Source organism: Notamacropus eugenii, chromosome 4 (genome assembly GCF_028372415.1).
Source record: "Notamacropus eugenii isolate mMacEug1 chromosome 4, mMacEug1.pri_v2, whole genome shotgun sequence".
Lineage (NCBI taxonomy): Eukaryota > Metazoa > Chordata > Mammalia > Diprotodontia > Macropodidae > Notamacropus > Notamacropus eugenii.
This window is the reverse complement of record NC_092875.1, coordinates 54,031,469-54,051,541: the sequence shown is the minus strand read 5'-3', so window position 1 is coordinate 54,051,541 and position 20,073 is coordinate 54,031,469. Positions and strand designations below refer to the sequence as shown.

General features: G+C 39.3%; 1 long non-coding RNA gene and 5 other non-coding genes across 6 annotated transcripts in view; 2 read left to right on the top strand and 4 right to left on the bottom strand.

Moving 5' to 3' along the window:
• Positions 1-215: 215 nt before the first annotated feature.
• TRNAF-GAA (transfer RNA phenylalanine (anticodon GAA)) lies at positions 216-288 on the top strand. The gene has a single exon. It is a non-coding gene; the product is annotated as a tRNA-Phe (tRNA).
• A 4,342-nt stretch (positions 289-4,630) lies between these two features.
• TRNAM-CAU (transfer RNA methionine (anticodon CAU)) lies at positions 4,631-4,703 on the bottom strand. The gene has a single exon. It is a non-coding gene; the product is annotated as a tRNA-Met (tRNA).
• A 13,575-nt stretch (positions 4,704-18,278) lies between these two features.
• On the bottom strand, positions 18,279-18,350 carry TRNAM-CAU (transfer RNA methionine (anticodon CAU)). The gene has a single exon. It is a non-coding gene; the product is annotated as a tRNA-Met (tRNA).
• Positions 18,351-18,851: 501 nt separating this feature from the next.
• Positions 18,852-18,923, bottom strand: TRNAM-CAU (transfer RNA methionine (anticodon CAU)). The gene has a single exon. It is a non-coding gene; the product is annotated as a tRNA-Met (tRNA).
• Positions 18,924-18,950: 27 nt separating this feature from the next.
• The window catches only part of LOC140499510 (uncharacterized), a 35,693-nt gene continuing 34,570 nt past the window's right edge, over positions 18,951-20,073 (top strand). The window contains exon 1 of the long non-coding RNA XR_011965475.1: positions 18,951-19,230. This is a non-coding gene — a long non-coding RNA (uncharacterized lncRNA). The remainder of the gene's footprint in view (positions 19,231-20,073) is intronic.
• LOC140502899 (U8 small nucleolar RNA) lies at positions 19,594-19,731 on the bottom strand. Its single transcript, XR_011966622.1, has one exon. It is a non-coding gene; the product is annotated as a U8 small nucleolar RNA (small nucleolar RNA).

The window sequence follows — 20,073 nt, the reverse complement described above, 5'->3', positions numbered from 1 at the left end:
ATGAAACCAAACATTTCCCACCCTGGAACAAGAATGAAGTATTTTTCCTTCTTTTTTTCACACGAATGTAGATTAGGATTTAGAACTTGGCTGCTTAGACTCGATTTTTTTCTTATTCCTCAGTTCTGCTTACCTGAAATTATTTATGAAAAATGGAATTGTCAGACAGTGACAATGCGTAGAGAGGAAATGGAGTTGCTAACCTAACCACCTGAGCCGAAATAGCTCAGTTGGGAGAGCGTTAGACTGAAGATCTAAAGGTCCCTGGTTCAATCCCGGGTTTCGGCAGAGTTTTTAAAAATTCCTGTACCTTAATACTATGGGATTACAAATCAAATGTCAGAGACAACAGGGAAAAGGGGCAAGCTATCTTGCATCTATGGATGCCAGCGGCGGAAACCTCAGTTTTGGGGCCTTTGTGTTTCAAAAGGTAGGGCCGTTTTTGTTTGTTTTTTAATGTTGGAGAGGTCTCAGAGAGACTCCCGAAAGATGACTCCCAACTCAGGAAACTGCCTTCACAGTCCCAGGGGACTCCCAATACCTGGAAGAGAGGGAAAACTTGAATTTTCTCAGGCAATTCTAGGTGTGAAAAGGATACCACCTGGTCCACTTCCTCACCCTCCTCCCTGTTCTGATATCATCAGTTCATCCCTACTCTGAATGGGAAGACTCCTACTCCCTGCTCGTCTCTGAGACACCCCTTCCAATCCAACAAGGACATATCAAGTGCCTATTGTTCTGGGCTTCTAGGGATATAATGACAAACTAGCCCTTGACCTCTATTGAGAGGAAACACGGCATGTAAACAGTTAAATACATAAGTGAAAATTTGAGGAAGAGAATAGAGAAGTAGCAAGTGAGGGAATCAGAGGCTTCACTTAGGAGGTGGAAGATGATCTGAACCTAGACTGTGTAATAGGTGAGAACATAGTACTTTTGAGATATGGGGTAGGATCTGTCCAAAGGTATGTAGACCAACCTGTGCCAAGTCCTAGAGACAGAAAATGGAAGGTCACACCCTGGAACAGCAAGGAAACTAGTTGAGCTGACCCTGAAAGTGCCAAGAAAGGAGTAATGAACAATACATCTGGAAAATTAGACTGGCAATGGATTGTGAAGAGCTCTAAATACTGGTTTGCATTTTCATCCTGGGAGCTATAGGGAGACTGAAATTTTCTGAGCAGAAGAGTGACCTGGTCAGCCGTGTACCAGGAAGATAATTTTGGCAACTGTGTGAAGGTTACATTGGAGAGCAGAGAGACCCAACTAAGAGACTGTTGCAGTAGTACAGACCAAAAGTAGTGAGGGCTAGAGTCACAGCAGTTGGAAGGCTGATGGTGTCCTCAAGAGAAATAGGGTTCTATCCACTGTCACTTAGCTGCCTCTCATTTGCTTGTTCTGTCCGTCCAATAATTCTGTCAAAAAAAAAATAAGGAATTAAAACAACACTGAGGTATCATCCCACAGCTATCAGATTGGCTAACAAGACAGAAAAGGAAAATGACAAATGTTGGAAGGGGTGTGGAGAAATTGGAACACTAGTGCATTGTTGGTGGAGTGGTGAACTGATCCAACCATTCTGGAAAGTAATTCTGAACTATGCTCGAAGAGTTATAAAACTGTGCATCCCCTTTGATCCAGCAATGCCACTACTAGGTCTATATCCCAAAGAGATTTTTTAAAAAGGAAAAGGACCTATATATTTAAAGATATTTATAGCAGCTCTGTTTGTGGTGGCAAAGAACTGGAAATTGAGGGAATTTGCATCAATTGGGGAATGGCTGAACAAGTTGTGGTATATGATTGTGATAGAACACTATTGTGCTATAAAAAATGATGAGCAGGATGCTTTCAGAAAAACCTGGGAACAATTATATGAACTGATGCAAAGTAAAACAATACCAGGAGGACACTGTACACAGTAAAAGGAATATTGTATGATAACCAACTTTGAATGACTTAGCTATTCTTAGTAATACAATATTCCAAGACAATTCTGAAGGACATGATTAAACATACTATCCATCTCCAGAGAAAGAACTGATGGAGTCTGAATGAAGAGTGAGGCATACTTTTTTTTAACTTTGTATTTTTTATTTTGGGGGGGGAGACGTGTCTGTGTTTTATTTTATAATATGGTTAGTATGGGAAATGTTTTGTATGATTGCACATGTATAATCAGTATCAAACTGCTTTCCTTCTTAAGGGGGGGAGAAAATTTGGAATTCAAGATTTAAAAAAAACACAAATGTTAAAAATTATTACATGTAGCTAAAAATATGTGTAAACATTTTCACTTAAAAAGAATTAGGCACAAAAGTTCATCATATATAATAACATGCCAGATAAATCTTGAGGATTTTTGAACTATACAGAGACAATTTCATTTAATTTCATAACTAAAAACAATTAAACATTGATTTTGGGATTTGAGGTAGGACAAACAGGTGAAAGGAGGGATACACTACTCAACTTTTGTTCTTCAGAGCTAGGAGCTGAACTGAAGTATTTGAATGTTGAATACAGTTCAAATAAGCACCTGAAAGTTTTGAGTTATGCTCCAAGTAGTCAAGTGTCTTGGCTCTCTGGAAACCTGGATTGAAATGCCACCAGATTAGGCTCTTTTCTCATATTACTTCTGCTTTCTTTCCCCCTCAGTAACATAAAAGCCACAAAAAATATGTTATATTACAGCTCAACCTCCAGTTTTGAACAATATTGTTGGGATGTGCAGAAAGACTATCATCTAACAAAAGAGAGTTTTAAAATTATTTTTAGACCTTTTTTGAACCTCATTATGCATAGGTTTCAACTTGTGGAGAAAAACAAGTTGAAGTTTAACTGTATTTGAACTGGAGAGCCCAGCCTTAAGACAATATGAAGTTCCTGTAGTCACAGGGGTGGCAGGGATTTGATTGTCTAACATACCTCAGAATATATGGCTTTCACTGTTATGAAGGAGATCATTCAAAGAAGTACCCTTGGAGCAAGAGTTTCAGGGATTAAATCACAACATCTGCTACTAGTGGTGGGTTGACATTGCCCACAGATGTCCAAGATGTTTGTCTGTCCAGAGACCACATGGATAAACTGGGAAGCCTATGGACCTCATTGCACTGGTGAAACCACATAGTATTTATTGAATGAGATAAATTAATTTTGCTTCATATTATCCCATGCTGGATATTGATTTTCTTCTTAATTTTATGTAAGAACCCTCAGGATAATGTTGTCAAATGAATAAAATAAATTATATAAGATCATTATAAAAAAGATCATATCCTCTTCTTAACAATTCCATTCTGACTCATAGACAAACTTCTTCCCTTTGTAAGTATTCACAAACAAGCAGTAGAATTTTGCCAGGAATTAAAGTCAGCGTCAGTGGTCTATGTCTTCTCAAGTCCTTCAACATTTACTTTCTCCAACAAATCAGAATTTGGTACTCTGAGAAATTCATCATAAGAAAAATCAGTGACAGTTACTCCATTAAATTGTGAACATCTTGAGGGCAGGAGCTGCCTTTTACCTTTTTGTATCCCTAGCACTTAGCACTTTGTGCCTGGCATATAGTAGGTTCTTATTAACTGACTGGCAACTATGGATTAGAAGTTGGCTTGATGGATCAAAGAAAACAAGTTCTGTGTGTCTGATATCAAATTTTCTCAGGAATAAAAATTGCCTATGAATTTGAAACACCAATCTGTGGTGTATAACCAAATCAGGGAACCAGTTGGCCCACAGAAATGATAAAGGCATAATTTAGAAGATTCCACAACTGACAAAAAAAAAAAAAGAGACTTTTGGTTTGGGGAAAGAAAAAAGAACAAAGGCAGCTTTAAAAAATATTTTATTGTTATGTTTTATTTTCATATCCCCTAGATTCCCCTCTGTATTCCTGGGCTTCTTTCTTCCCAGAAAGCCATCTGTTATAACAAAGAATTTTTTAAAGGAAGAAACTAGAGGAAGAGAAAAATTAAGCAAAACCATCCAGTACATAAAAATAAAATGATATTAGGTGCAATATTCTACATCTATGGACTGTTCCCCCTTTATAGTGACACACGCCTCCCCAGTCCTCTGCAAAGGAACTGGGTAGGCATCTTGGCATCTCTTCTTTGGGAACAAGTTCATTCTTCATAACTTTTTCAATATTAAAAATATATACCCTTCTAGATTTTCATTTTATTGATATATTTTGTGTTTACCGTTGCTATCTCTCCTATTCTCTCTCTCCCTCTTATAATAATTGTTTTGAAAGGACAAAAAGTAAGAAGCATGAACAACCATCAAAAACCGACCAATAAATAGAACAAGTTCGACAATATATGTAATATTCCATACACATGGACCGACTCTCTCTCCTGGGAGTGAGGTGGAAATGTTTTATCTCTTTTCTTTGGGGTGGCCTTTACTCTCTTCAATTTCATGACATTACTTGTCGGATTGAGAATTCATGATCTTAATTTCACTGTTATTTAAATTCTTTTTTTTTTCAGTCTTTGCAAATATTTCACTGCGGAGGACACCCGACTCTTAGTGTCTGCTCATTTTGCCGGATGTCTGAAAACTGAGATGTAGCAGTCTTTATACAGGACATAGTCATGAAACGGTGAAGGTAAAAACACTTTGCCCTCTCTGAGGTTCGAACTCAGGACCTTCAGATTATGAGACTGACGCGCTGCCTACTGCGCTAAGAAGGCTCATGCTGTGTGTTTTCTAGGCTAAGAATTTGAGTAGCACTTTTTTTCAACAACAAAAGAATTTGTAGATTGTGCTGTATTTTGTAATTGACTTTGCTTTGCCTTAAATGTCTTTTTTTCCCTTTCTTCCCAGAGGTCTCTGGATTATCTCCCACATTCTATCTTCTGCTTTAGGATGAAATTTCCAGAAAGTATTAGGTTTAGCATGGCTGAAGAATGACTTCTTCAGTCTCTCTACTCACCAGAAATCCAGGGGTCATTTCTCAGGGAACAGAATGAAGATAGACTCTAAACGAATGAGAGAATTTGTTTTTGCTTGGCTCTTCATATTTGTTACTAGGATTTTGTTTTACTTTTATTTGGGGGAATGGGAGAAGAAGGAAAAGAAAAAGAAAATAAATTCTTGTTCATTAAAAAAACCCATAAAGTTCAAAAAATAAAAAGAATTCACGCCAAGATTTAGTTCCCATCTGTCTTTCCAGTCTTCACTCTAGGGCCTTCCTTTTCTTGCACACCAAAGTCTAGTGTCCCCAACTTAGATGTTCCTAGTTTGATCTGGCTACTTGTTCTGTACAGATCCAACTATACATTGCCCATGCCTCCAATGACTCTCCCTATCATTCTGTCTCTGAACATACGCCTCTTTCTTCGAAGTTGAAAGCCTCTTTGCAGAGATATTGTCTCGGCATTCCCAGACAGAGAATCTTTCATCCTTCTCTGTCTGGAGTCTCCTGTTCTTTGAATTATATCTATACTTCTAATTGCTTATGTTCATTTCTTATCCCCTTCCTAGATTTTAAACTGTTGTTGTCAGAAACTGGACTGGCCTTTCTTTTGGGTGCTAGGTCAACACAAAGCTCTGGGCCTGGCTCCTTTGCTGTGTCCCACTGAATTGAAATGATTCTCTCATGTAGGAAATGCAGCTTTTCAGCTGCCTGGTACTTTAGGCCTCTTTGGCCTTTGATGTAATCAATGATTGGGAACTTGAAACCTCCAGGCCACATGTGGCCCTCTGGGTCCTCAAGTATGGCCCTTTGACTGAACCCGAGTTTCACAGAACTCTAAGTTTGTATTCAGTCAAAGGACTCCACCTGAGGACCTAGAGGACCACCACTCTGGATTAGAGCTTCAGTTCCTTCATCAAAGTCTACCCTGTTATGCAATCAGTAGCCCAGAATCTCCCCACAAGCTTTTCAGGCCCAGAGAGACAGTTATTTGTCCCATCCTGATTTGAAGCTATGACTCCTGAGGAATGAAACACTATTCAGAGAAGAATATCAGACACCCCTCACTCTAGCCCCTTCCCTTTTCAACAGATTTCTGATGGCAGAACTTTCAGATCCAGGAAGTCATTATATCACCTTGTGTGGGATGGCTCAGGTCCCTACATAAATCAATTACTCAGAGGCCTCTCAAAGTGATGACAGAAAAGAGATTTATTCGAATCTCGAGAAGTGGGGCTAACCTGTAGGAGTAGGAAAGCTGAAGACAAAGAAAAGGGCAGTGATTTATATAGACCCTAACGCAAGTCCCTCCTTCCCCACTGACCATTATCCTCATAAGCTGAGAATATGATCTTACATTCTAGACATGAAATCTAACCAATCCCCTTTGAAATGAAGACATGGAGGAATTATGTAAGTTTTATCCAATCATTGAGACCCTAATACACTACACAGTTTTATATCCTTATATGGAACTATTCTATTCTAAAAATATTGTAACCTTGAGCCTTTAGGCCTTACCTCACCCCTGGGAGAAGAATTACAATCTGAGAAGTCTTCACTAAACCTATCCCACTCAATCCCTCCTCTTATTTATTAACCTGAAGACTTCTCACGGATATTTCAACCACAGTTCTGTAACATGATCTCACACTGTCTATTAATCTCCTCATCCCAATCAGGATCATTCCTGTCTTTTGTCTCCCAAGGTGCCCATCCTTCCTTCTTAAAGGAAGGAGCCTGAATGGCTCCTTCGGTCCTCTCTTCTACTCTAGCAAGTTTTAGGAGAGAATTTCTAACTATTTTAGTAATAAGTGAAATCAAACAAGGTAACAAATAGGAAGTAATATGATACCACTAATTGCTATGATGCCAAACCACAGTAATCTTTTCCACCAGCTCCCTTCAAAACAGGACCACCAAGACGTATTGAAAAGGGAGTTCCAAGTTTGTACAGGAACATGAGCAACCTTCCTGATATTTTTGGTGATCTCTTTCACTATTCTTCCATTATCATCAATTTTTAAGCAACATGTAGATAAACTGAGTTTCCCACAAACTCCTCCTTCTTCTGCAAGTAAATAATCTAAGATTAATCTATGTTGCAGTACTGCTTCCCTAGTTTGTGTGCCTTGATCGGCCAATAAGTCCAAAGCCTTTGCTGTTTTGATTGGTTATAATTTCAACTACTGCTTGGAGTCTGATTAATCTATTTAATAGATATATCCAGGCCTAATGGTCCCCCTTTCGTGATCTCCGACTTACCCTTCCATAGTTGTTGTTTCCTCTTCCATATACAATGTTGATAATTCTCCCCAGTTCTATTGATTACACTCCAGAAAACATCATCCTATGTGTTCCATTCTCCCACTTCCATACCCATTCTTTATATTCTGTGTTATTCTTAGTACTATTCATATATATATATATATATATATATATATATCTCCACAAATAGTCATGGTCATGACCCCATTCACATGGTTTTCTGGGATCAGAGGGGTTGTAAAACTTATACCCACAACTTTTGTGATATTCCCCTTTTGTTCTCTCTTCGTATGAAGAGGATGGGAAAAATGAATGGGTACAGGGAATCACCCTACCATCTGAACAGGTAATACTGTTCTGATCCCATCTGTTTGCATACTGGGCACAATCAATATGAGCCAGGGTTTCTGGCCTTCATGTGAATGTCCACTTACAATTACTTTCCCCCAGCCATGTCTCCTGTAATTCAGGTCCTGTTTGGTTTAAACAATGTTCACCTGGAACTGATTCGGACAAAGACCATTGGTGTTTCTCCTGGCTTGTCCAGAATCTTGTTCTGTCATGTACTACAGATCTATTACTTAAAATCCAGACTGAACTCAGCGGTACTGCTACCCATGGCCATTGGCTTAACCGCTGAGGTCCCCCACAAATCCAATAATCGGATACCTCAAAGGTATCCACAATGGTATGAATTAGGTCCAGGAAACTATTTTCAAGGGGGGGGGGGTTGATAACTGAGGCCTGGTGTCCCAGCAGTGGGAGCAGGATCATGCCTAAAAGGGACATTCCCAAGGTATTACATTTTGGTTGCATTGTTCCCAAGGTTTGTCAAGTCCACACAATCTTAATAGAAGAGTCCTATTTAGATATTGTGATAAATGGCTTAGGACAATTGCTGAACAGAGAATCCTGTTAAGAACAAACAATAACAATCCTAGTATAGTTCCCCAAATAACAAAACTTAAAATGAATTTATATATATGCCTCATTGGCTATCCCTTTCCAAATTCTGTGTGTTCTCACACACACTTCAAACGGAGCTTTTAATACTGACAAAGTGTGTCTCCCAAGCATGAAGCTTGAGAGTTTAATAACTAATAGTAATAATTATAAATGACAGTAAACAACTTTAAAATTTTTAAATGCAATAACCTTCCATAACTTTGTCTACTAGCTTCCCAATCATGCTAAACATTTTCTGAATTGGGATGGGGGAATAGACAGTTCAAGGTTCAATCTTACCCATATTCCTCCCCTCCTCTTATTTATTACTGTTTCCACACCGAAATCCAATCAATAAATACCTCTTCACATTCTTTCCCTTATGAATCCTTCCCTTCATCTATCTCCCTTTTATATGAATATGGGAAGGAAGCAAAGTTGACTGACACATTAGCAAATTACAGGGGCAGTCACCTTGTTATAAGTACAGATACAGAGATTTAAATTAATGAACTGTCCATTTAGAGGTTCCATCTCATACAGCAGTCTGGGGAGAAATATCATCTTATGCAATTTTCTGATCTGGATGCTCCTTCAAACAGTCTTCAGCATAGCATCTCAGCATCTTCTTCTCTTTATCTTCTTGTAGAAATCCAGATGTCCACTCTCCTACAGAACTGAACTTAATACCATCTTAGATTACCATTCCTATCATTCTTACAAAAATCAAAATTGAAACTTTGACAAATTGTCATTTTCTTTTCTTTTTTTTTTAAGAAAAGAAAATTCACATTAAAATGCAGCTTCTACATTACACAGTAAGTCATTATTCATTCCCTCATTATGAAGATGAGATTTCACTAAGGAGTCAATACCAGGTTCCAGTACTTATATAAATACAATAAATAATCATTTTTAACACAGTGCATATCACATCATAAAATAATTCCAACTTCTGATCATGTGATGCTTCTTTTAAAGCATTTACAATATAGTCCACAAACCATTTTTCATTTAACATTAACCAACTAAGACTAAATAATAACTATGCATGCTAGTCTCACAAGCCCTTAACCTAATCATTTCCACACTGTTACTAAGAATTAGAGGGCCTTAACTTATTGTTGTTGGTCTAACATCCTAAACCTGTTAGCTCAATTTTAGACTTAACCTCAGATGTTCCCCTACCAACAATCTATTATTCAACAGATCTGGTATTATTACTTACAAAACTTCTGATTTTAGGAATTTGCCACTAAGAGTAGGGACATTGCAGGGAAACAACATCTCCCTCACTTCATGTCAATTCCAGGCAGGGGTGGATTGTCAACTGGCGTTCAGCCAGGCTTCAAGTCTGCCAAGTGTCAGTGCGGAAATTGAGTCAGGAGAATCCTACCTCAGCTCAGGCTGAACAGCCACTCTCCCAACCTTCCCATGAGATCACCTTTTTGCAGTTCATACCAGCATCTCACAGCCTTACTGGCATCATGGATCAGTGGCTCAGACCGCCTCTCTTGCTATCCACACCTGGAGTTAGACTCAGAAGAACAGTCAGTTAATAGTCCCACAAAAATCTTAAAATAGCAAGCTCCAATAATCAGTTTCAAACATGACTAATTTCACATTGGCCAAGGAACATCTTTTGAAGCAAGTCTTAAGTAGCTTACATGCCTTTCTATACATGTTCTAGTTCCTGATTGAATAACAATCATAAGTCATTGCTCTAATAGATTTATATCTGTTTCCCAAACTATTTTATCCCTTTCTAACCCTGCTCCATCTAAAAGAATGAGCTACACATGTGATAAGTTCAAACACTAACTTGAATTTTTATGTTTATGTAATGAATTCAAATCAAAACAATCATTAACTTTCAATGCCAAATATTACCAGAGTCTACCTACCTCTAAGAAAATGAGACTGAAATTCTTTTTCCCAAACTGAAGATGTCTCTGATTTAGTCTCAGTAATTAATTCAGTTAATTGTTTTAATACTAATTGCTTTTACATCATTTTGTAACATGTAAAGATCTCATTCCAAGTTGGGACCTTTGTCCATTACCCCAAAAGAGTTTTAGTCCCATTTGTCTAAAGGCCCTGAAAAACCTCACCTTGCAAACTCCTTGGTTTTTTCCACGTGAACCGGCTCTCCTAAGGTCCACTCTATCACTATGCCCAAGTCTATTTTACTTCCCACTCTTAATCCTATCAGTCCAAATCTCCAGTTTACTGGCCACTCCCATCAAGACCATTCCTGGAGCTCCCAGACCACCTGGGGCTCCCCCCCCCCCTTTTTGTTTTTGTAAGGGATTCCTTTCCTTGAATCCCCTTATAAAATACAATTACAGTTAACTTTAAATCCCAATTTTGTTCTATGTAACAATGATACAATATCTATTTATTCCCATTAGATTTAGAAAGAATGTTCCCAGGGATTTTATTTACCTCTTAGATCTTAAATTTGCCCTAAAAAGCCAATCACTGAAGATCATTTCTTATACATTTTCAAATTCTCACCAAAGCAAGTTCTATATACAATCTCCTCAGCTGTTGGGGCAGTACTTGTTACTAGACTGAGGACTGCTTCTTTCCCCCACATATACACACAGTGTACCAACTTTAGGTTTTAGCATTAGAATTACAAATGGCAAACATAATTTTTATAAGTGATAACAAATTGTTTTAGCTATGAACCTGAACAATAAATTTCAGATGACATCAATTGCATTTTCATATCCTATTAGAGAAACTAAATTCTTCCCACTTTTGTAACTTACAAATACAAATTGGATAGGCAGGCCTTCCAAAAACCCATACAAAAGATTTTACAAAGTATTTCTTAATACAACAAATATTTCCTCTCTTATGGACAGTTTATAATTTATCACAGTCCCCTTGAAACTAATTGACAGAAATCACAAGAAAAGACCTAAACCCAAAGCCTTTTCACATTTGCCCATAAACTTTCTTTTACAAACATAACTTTAGAGTAAATGCTTGATTCATGGCAAAAACAATTTTACCTAAAATTTCCTTTTCAACAACAGAAATCAACTTTTAACATAATACATCCTCAGATGAAACAGGCTTGACAATCACACACACACACACACACACACACACACACACACAGTACATTTTTAAAGCATTCTCATTTTCTTAATAAGAATGCTACAACAAGGAAACAATCCATAACAGCTCTTTTTAACCAATTCATTAATTAACTTAACAATGCAATTTCTAATACAATATTTAGATGAATTACCTAAAAATTTAAACTTATTTAAGTTTACTTAAAACTTAAAATAAGCCATTAACCTATTCAACTCCTTTTTTTTATATAACAAGTATAAGTTTCAAATTATCAAATTTCTATCACATCTTTTTAAAACCCCAATCTATATGTAATAAATTACAAAATTTAGAATCGTGTAAACAGTTACATTAGATTAATGTTGCATCTAACAAATACCTATCCTTTTGTTACTGGATCTAACATTTTTGGCAGAAATGCTACTGGGTGTCTCTGCCCTCCTCTTGTTTGTGCCAGGATTCCCAAGGCCACTTTGAAACTGCACGTAACTTATTTCTTTCTACTCCTAACCTGACACTTCTCCTACATTCTTTTACTTGCTGTTACCAACCATATAAACTGAACAGTAAAATAATATTTTTTTTCCCTTTCTCTCCCTCCTTGTCCCTCCACCCCTCTGAAACTAATCTGGAGGGGTTAAAGAAAGGGAGTAACAGAAATTTCAAGGACAGTTCAGCTCAGCCTTTCTGCTCCTGCTGGCTGGCTGGCTAAATTTACAACCTTATCAGATAAAAACAGAGACACACACAGACTTTCATTCACACAGAAATACCAACACAATATATACAGACAAAACATTTAACAGAATAGAATAGTACATATAGGTTTAAATTTTTGGCAAACCCAATCCTTGGAGGAACCATATTTGGGCCAGATTGTGCCTCCTCCTCCGATGTCTTTTCACCCCATATGAAACAATACTTAATCTCCTTCTACATTCTTTTCTCTATAATTTGGTAATTCATGCCAATTTTGTAATCGGTTTTCCAAGGGACTATTTACTGGTATTTCTTCCTGACTCCACTCCGAAGCTCTATTCTTGAACTGCTTTTGTCCCATTTTGGACTAGGGTTGTTGCCAACACCTCCGAGTCTGAGACTCAACGAATTATGCTAGCTTCCTTGCTAGCTCTCCTGCTAGCTCTCTTACCAGCTCTCAGGTGAGGGTCGCCCGTCACCAGCAGTCACCCAGCAAATGTTTTTGGGGGGGGGCCCTTCACCCTGGGGTCCCGCAGTCCACTAATTTGGTTGGGAGTCATCACCTTCTCCCCGAGTGTATCTAAGACTCAACGAATTGACACCCAGGCCCCCCCCCCCTTTTTACACACTTTACAGCTTCGGAGTCTTTGGAGTCCCTATCACTATTCTTTTCTGTCTTCACTGAGTTCCTTTGCTTCCGGTCGTTACCTTGCAGAGAGGGAGGCCCAGCAGCCCTTTTCAAGGACGATGGGGAAATCTCCCCACGGGCCCCCAGTCTTTGAACTGAGCTGTCAGCCGTCTCTCAGAAAGGCCACAGATCCCGGGCAAAGCCCCCCAACTGTGTGGGATGGCTCAGGTCCCTACATAAATCAATTACTCAGAGGCCTCTCAAAGTGGTGACAGAAAAGAGATTTATTTGATTCTCGAGAAGCGGGGCTTACCTGTAGGAGTAGGAAAGCCGAAGACAAAGAAAAGGGCAGTGATTTATATAGACCCTAACGCAAGTCCCTCCTTCCCCACTGACCATTATCCTCATTAGCTGAGAATATGATCTTACATTCTAGACACGAAATCTAACCAATCCTTTTTGAAATGAAGACATCGAGGAATTATGTGAGTTTTGCCCAATCATTGAGACCCTAATACACTACACAGTTTTATATCCTTATATGGAACTATTCTATTCTAAAAATATTGTAACCTTGAGCCTTTAGGCCTTACCTCACCCCTGGGAGAAGAATTACAATCTGAGAAGTCTTCACTAAACCTATCCCACTCAACCTTGAAGTTTTCCATTTGAGTGGACACAATCATTTCCAAGACAATGGATGTTTGACTGAGCATGGGGCCTCATCTGGCCAGTAGTAGGCAAGGCTTCTGGAGTTCTGGTCTTTGACCATCTATGCTCATGGATCTCTGGTCAGTGAGCTGCCTCCCCTCACCTTTCCCCCTTTTGTCTCCTCTTTTCTCCTTGAGACCAGCTAAAGTAATGCAGTGCCAAATGCTTGATAAGAGAGGTTGCATACTTTCTATTTCTAGGGTTAAAAATTATATTTTTATTATAACATGCCATTATTGATAGTTTTCTATTGTCTTATATGATGAACCTGGGTCCACATATATGGCATTTCAATTTATACTAGGTTAACATGTTCATTCCTGAGCTAAGAATTCTCACATACAGCTTATATTCTGAGAGTTCCCATTAAACCCCACTCTCTCTGAAGCAAAGATTCTTAACCTATTTTGTATTGTGGTCAGTCTGGTAAAGCCTATGACCTTCTCAGAAAAATGTTTTTAAATACACCGAATTAAAATACTTATAATCAAAGAAATCAATTATATTGAATTTCTGATATCAAAGCATTTTTAAAATATATGCATAAACACTAGTTATAAAACCTTTATTAGAGAATAAAACTGTAGATATGCATTTTGAGGGCTCTCCTTTGCTTGTAGCTAAGACCAAGGCCAAAAATTCTCCAGAAGACCTGGGATCTCACCAGACTTAATTCAGCAGAATCAATGGCTGGTGGAAGTTGGGGGTTGCCCCCCAGTCCTCAATAACCAGTTTAACACTGTGAATAACTCAGTTCATAAGGTCTCCTTGGACAAGTGAGAAAAGCCCTTGGTTTGAACAATACGACTTTTAAAAAAATAAGCATTTCGTTTTATGCAAATGGGCCTCCATTCTTTGTCTGGAATCAATGATCTAGGTTATCTGTACTTGAGGCTTTTGGATTTCACTGTCATGAACAGCAAAAGGGGAAATTCTACTCAGATGGATTAGTGCAAGGTACCACAAAGAGCCTGATAGAATTTCTGAGTCAGCTTCCAACATTTAGGCAAACTTGGACACAGAAGAATCCAAAATGGAGCCTTGAATGGAAACTGCAGAGAGAATATGGACACAGAGTACAGATAAAAGCATCCCTGGGCTTCTTGACTAATTGCCTTGTCTCTCTCTCCTACCTTCCTTACTGAGAGTCTGATTTTCTAACATCTTTCCACTCTATAATCACCAAGACTAGCTCTGACATTCTCTTTTCAGTCAGTCAACCAATAGGCATTTATTAAGAGCCTATTATGTGCCTGGTAGGTGCAATGGATAAAATACCAACCCTGGAGTCAGGAAGATTCATTTTCCTGAGGTCAATTCTGACCTCAGACACTTACTAGCTGTGTGATTCCAAGCAAGCCACTTAATTTGCCTCAGTTTCCTCATCTGTAAAATGAGCAGGAAAAAGAAATGGCAAACTACTCCTGAATCGTTGCCAAGAAAATCCTAAATGGGGTCATGAAGAGTCAGACATGACTGAAAAGACTGAAAATGTGTCAGGGAGAGGACTGGATTCTAAGAATACCAGTACAGAAGTAAGATAATCTTGCTCTCAAGGAATTTTGTTTCCTATATGGCAGTCCTCCTTTGACCTCTCTACCATGCACATAGGAACTTCATCATGGGAAACTTCATTATCCTACAAGATTGACTCTGTCTTAGTACCTGACTCAAAAGTACCCTCTGCCCCTCTGACTGGAGGTCAGAGCAATGAGCTATGAACCTCCATTTAAGGAGGGAGCCCAGGACAGCCATCTCCTCATTTCCCACCCAGACGCTCTCCCTGACTTTTCCACCATGTCCTCCCTTCCTCCTCACCCCAGTTTAGCTTTCTTTTCTGTGCTATCTTTCTTCATTTGATTATGAACTTCTTGAGAGCCAGGACTGTCCTCTTTATTTTGTTCTGGTTTTGTCTCCCTAGTGCTCAGGAAAGCACCGAGCACACAGTAGGCTCTTCACAAATGTTTATTTACTACTAATTGAAGAAATTTATCTTCTACTGGGGGTCTACACTTTATTTATGTATAAGTACATTTAGGATATATACAAAACCAATACACAACGATGGGAGGGCGGAAGGTAGCCCTCACAATTGAGAGGATGAGGACAGGTCCTTTGAAGCAGGTAGCATTGTAGCTTAGTCTTGAGGGATCTAAGAATTCCAGGAGGCAGAGATGAGGAGGGAGTTTATCCTAAGTGTGAGCAACAGCCTGTACAAAGGTCGTTGTTACTGTGTTGTTTTCATCCTTCATTTTCGAAGAGGACCATGACATTAGAGAAATGATGACGTGACTTGCATTTGACTTTGTTTTGAGTGAGGGAGAGCTGTGCAAAGTCACCAGCCTCACTTTCTCCTCCTGAGCCATCTGAATCCAGATATTCATCAGGATGACTGGAGATAGCCCAGGATGCAATGGGAGATCTTGACCTTTTTAGGCTAAGGCCTTTTCAGGCATTCACTTAGAGGGAGGTAATGCCCATTCAGTGAAGAGGCCTCTTTAAGAAGTAGTCAGAGAATGGTCCCTTTAATGAGTAAAAGAAAAAAATAACTAAATCAAGCTGAGAGGGAAAGAGAAACAGTTACCATTGATAATCACTGTAAGCCAGGAGGGTCCAGAAAATAGTTATTAAGTGGAGCTTGGGCAGGGACCTATTATTGTCCAGTCTATGGGTTTCAGAGTGCACTGGGTTTAAGGTTTTGAGAAAGGAAGGAAAGAAGGGAGGAAGAAGGAAGAAAGAAAGAAAGAAAGAAAGAAAGAAAGAAAGAAAGAAAGAAAGAAAGAAAGAAAGAAAGAAAAAAAGGAAGGAAGGAGGGAGAAAGGGAGGGAGAAAAAGAAGGAGAAAGAGAGAGAGAAAGGGAGGAAGGGAGGAAGGGAGGAAGGAAGAGAGAAAGAGAAAAAGGACATCTAGTCAGTAAACCCTAAGTTAACTGAGAAGCCTCTGGCCATCCAAATTTACCTTCCTTTGGAAAGGAGAAGGAAGGGAGAAGATGAATTGAGTTTCCCAGCTAGCTGGGTCTCCATTCAGGCAGCTCAGTCTATTCACATGTTGTGTTTGTCCTTCATTTTCAAAGAAGACCATGACATCAGAGAAATGATGACATGACTTGCATTTGACTTTGTTTTGAGTGAGGGAGGGCTGTGCAAGGTCACCTGAAACACTTTCTCCTCCTGAGCCATCTGGATCCAGTGACCAGATATTGCCTGTACAAAGGTACATTGGTGGGATATGGGAGGCTGCTTTAAATAAATCAGCAGTTGGGCCTACCCATTTGCAGGAGTGTAGAATGTGTGAGGCAGAGTAAAATGTGATTATCCTGGAAAGGTAAGTTGAAGTCAAATTGTAGAGTGTTTGGAAGACCAAACAAGGGTTTACATTTTGTCCCAAGTTTGTTTGTTTTTTTGAGGGGGGAGGATATTGAAGTTTCTTGAGGATGGAAGTGATCAAATCCAGATGTCAGACTTTGATCCAGGCCTATCACACTTTGGCAACTGTGTAAATCAGAAAGAGCAGAGAATGACTGCAGAAATATCAAATTTTAAATGGGATAATATTTGTAATAAAGTACGTTACAAACCTTATAATGCTACTAAGTAATAAGTATTAACTATTGCTGGTATTACTATTAACATTAAATAGGAAGTGTTTGCAATAGTTCAGGCCTGAAACTGTATGTAGAGAAAGAAGGGGATGAAGGTGAGATGTTGATGAGCTGAAACGGACAAGACATGACAACTGCTTGGCTATGAAGGGGATGAGAGAGAGTAAAGACTCAAGGATGAAATTTTTAATTTAATTTTTTTTAAGAAATCAAGTGTATTTCCTAGTTGGCAAGAGGGTGTGTTTAGGGGGTGAGATAATGACCTCTGTGTTGAACAAACTGAGTCTGAGATGCTTATCCAGGGGGAGATTAGGAGACAGGAGATGAAATATAAGGATAAGGAGATGAAGCACTGGAACTGGGAGAAGAGAGGACTGCAATATGTAGTTTTGGGAATTATCCACGCTGTGATGGTTAAACATATGGGAACTGATAAGACAGTGTAGAGAGAGGAGAGGGCTCAGGGCAAAGACTTGGGGGACATATGAATGATCAGCCTTCCAAGGTGACTAAGAAGAGACTGAGGAGAAGAAAACCACATCAGAGCAGTGTCATGAAAACCCAGAGAGGAAAAACGGTCACGGAGAGTGTCCAATTCTGCAGAGAGGTCAGGAAGGACAAGGACTGAGAAAAGGCCATTGCATTTAGCAAGACATTATAGATGCCCTGGGCTGTGTCAGTCTCAGTCCAGTGGTGGGAGTGGGACCATACGACAAGAGAGTGAGAAGGAAGTTTAGCTGCCTTCTCTTCAGGTTATTTATTCCCTAAAACCAATCAGTCCCTTTTGGAGAGAATCAGTTTCTTTCCTTCTGCTATGCCCAGAGATGGGGAATGTTCAGATTGTGAAACTCATCTTCATCTGAAACTCGGTTGTCTTAAATAGTTTAATTGGAGTGAAGATTCCTCTATAGACAATGCAATGGACGTGCAGCCTGCTCAATGAATGATTCGACTTCACAGAAGTAAAGACAGTGGGTATGAGGAACGGAATTATTTTTGTCCTCTGCCCTTGTCTCACGGTGGGAGGTAGGAGCTTACCGTCTGGCCCCTGCTCTTTGCAAATGGTAGAGAGAATTCAAACATGCTTCTTGAAGCGAAACGAGGGAGCACAGGGATCCAAAGGTCAGTAGCCCGCCCTGACCCATTAGGTTGCTCGACCCTGCCTCTCAACTTAGGAGGAAAACGATGTTACTGGTTCTGTGTGCTCATCTCTGAAGCCTGTGCCTTTCTCTCCCAGCTGGAAGCTAAAGTCACTTAAGAGATGGGCCTCATTCAGCCTTTTCTCTCCATTTGCGTTCTGTTTTCCTTTGATGAGCCTTGTGTATTTCTTTCCCTTCTTTACGTAGCAACCGCAAATTACAGTAGCCGAAAGCAATGTCTTTTTTTATTTTGTAAAATACGAAGCTTAGCAGAGGATGGTTTCGATCCATCGACCTCTGGGTTATGGGCCCAGCACGCTTCCGCTGCGCCACTCTGCTAGACACTAATCTGAACCGTAAGATGTCCTTTTCGAAGGTTTTGTTCTTTTTTTTTTTAATCCGGCTATTTTCTTTCTCCGTTTTAAAATTTTGATCTATTTTATGGCCTTCATTATCTATTCCAATACATACTGAATAAACCGACGCTTTATTAATTTTTAAAAGTTATGGGAGGGGGAGACCAGGATGAAGAGTAAAGAAAGTCATTTTTTTAAAAGAAAGACATTTTTTGAAAGATACACTTAAACCCTTTTGGGTTAAAAATGTTTTCGTGGTTTTGAGGTTTTTACTCTCTTGAGCCTTATGCTCAGCTTGCACTTTTGTAAACAGTACGCAAAGGCGAAAAACTCCGGAAAATTGGCAAAATCAGGACGCTGATCAAAAGCCACTGACCGTGAAAGCCCTCCTCTTTCTTTGCGTTTCGGGATTAAAATCTATTTCGATCCTCTTCCCTGCGGTTAAAAACCAACAAAGGAAAAAAAAAATAGAAAAAGTTACTATTAGCAGAGGATGGTTTCGATCCATCGACCTCTGGGTTATGGGCCCAGCACGCTTCCGCTGCGCCACTCTGCTGCCCTAGATTACAGTTTAACTGGTATATTAACACATCTCACTTTCAGCTTGGCTTCGTTACTTACGGTGGTTCTTTCTCATCCCACAATCTTTTCTGGAATTTCACAATGCATTTAGGTTTTTCTCGCGTTAAAAGAATTGAGGGGGAAGAAGGAGGGAGACGTGGGGCCGTGCTGGAAGACTAAGGAAAAGAAAGAAGGCAAAAAGGAAGGAAAGAAAGAAAAACCGTCAGGAGGGAAGTAGACCCGCCATTTCCTCCACTGTCTCCGCTGAAACCCTTAGGTGACAGTCTATTGAACATAATACGGTAAAGGAAAATTTTTTTTCTCCGTTGCTGCTTCTAAAGTCTGCTTCTTACAGGATCCCACTGATGAACATGAAGAAACTAGGAGTTAGCAGATTACCCAAATGCTACATCTCTTAGCTCCTTGCTTTTTCTCTTATTTCTGCTTACAGTTCTCTTTCCTGTTTTAATCTCCTGAAGAAATGCTAAGCAATTTCTAGTACTTTCATGCCAAAATTTTACTGTAATTACTTCTTGTCTTTTTCCTCACTCTAGAACATGGTTTTCTTTCCGTATTAAAACGTTTAGGTAAGAATCTGATACTGTATTAGTTGTCTATTTTTAGCAACTTAAACATATAAAAAAGTGCTTTCATCGTCAGTACGAATCAGATAGGAGCAGCAAGGAGTTCGTCGCCATCTCCAAGCTGCTGCAGAGACACTAATCACGTGTCATGCAGGCTCCAATCATCATTTACTGTTCTCCAAAGAAGGAGTAACAGGTAAGGATGTACCGTACTGACGATACCGAAGCTTCTCCGGTAGCCAAACCCAGAATAATTTGACTCTGACTAAGCTTATGACGAATTACGTTTCACTTTCTCTTCCTTTCACTCCACCCAATTGTCACTTAAAAAAGTAATCCTTTCTCCGTTTTTTCCCCTTAAGAGAACTGAAATAAGTCATATTCCACTTCTCTCATACTCCCAAACAGTGCTCTCCCAACAACCTTTACGATTCATTTGCATAATGTTTTAGGATTCGTGACGTATTACAGTGTGCGTAATATAAGGCGTGGTGGGGCACTTAGCAGCTAAATTCTTTGAAATGGACCGTAATCACTAGAAGAGAAGCGTACTCCGTCAAT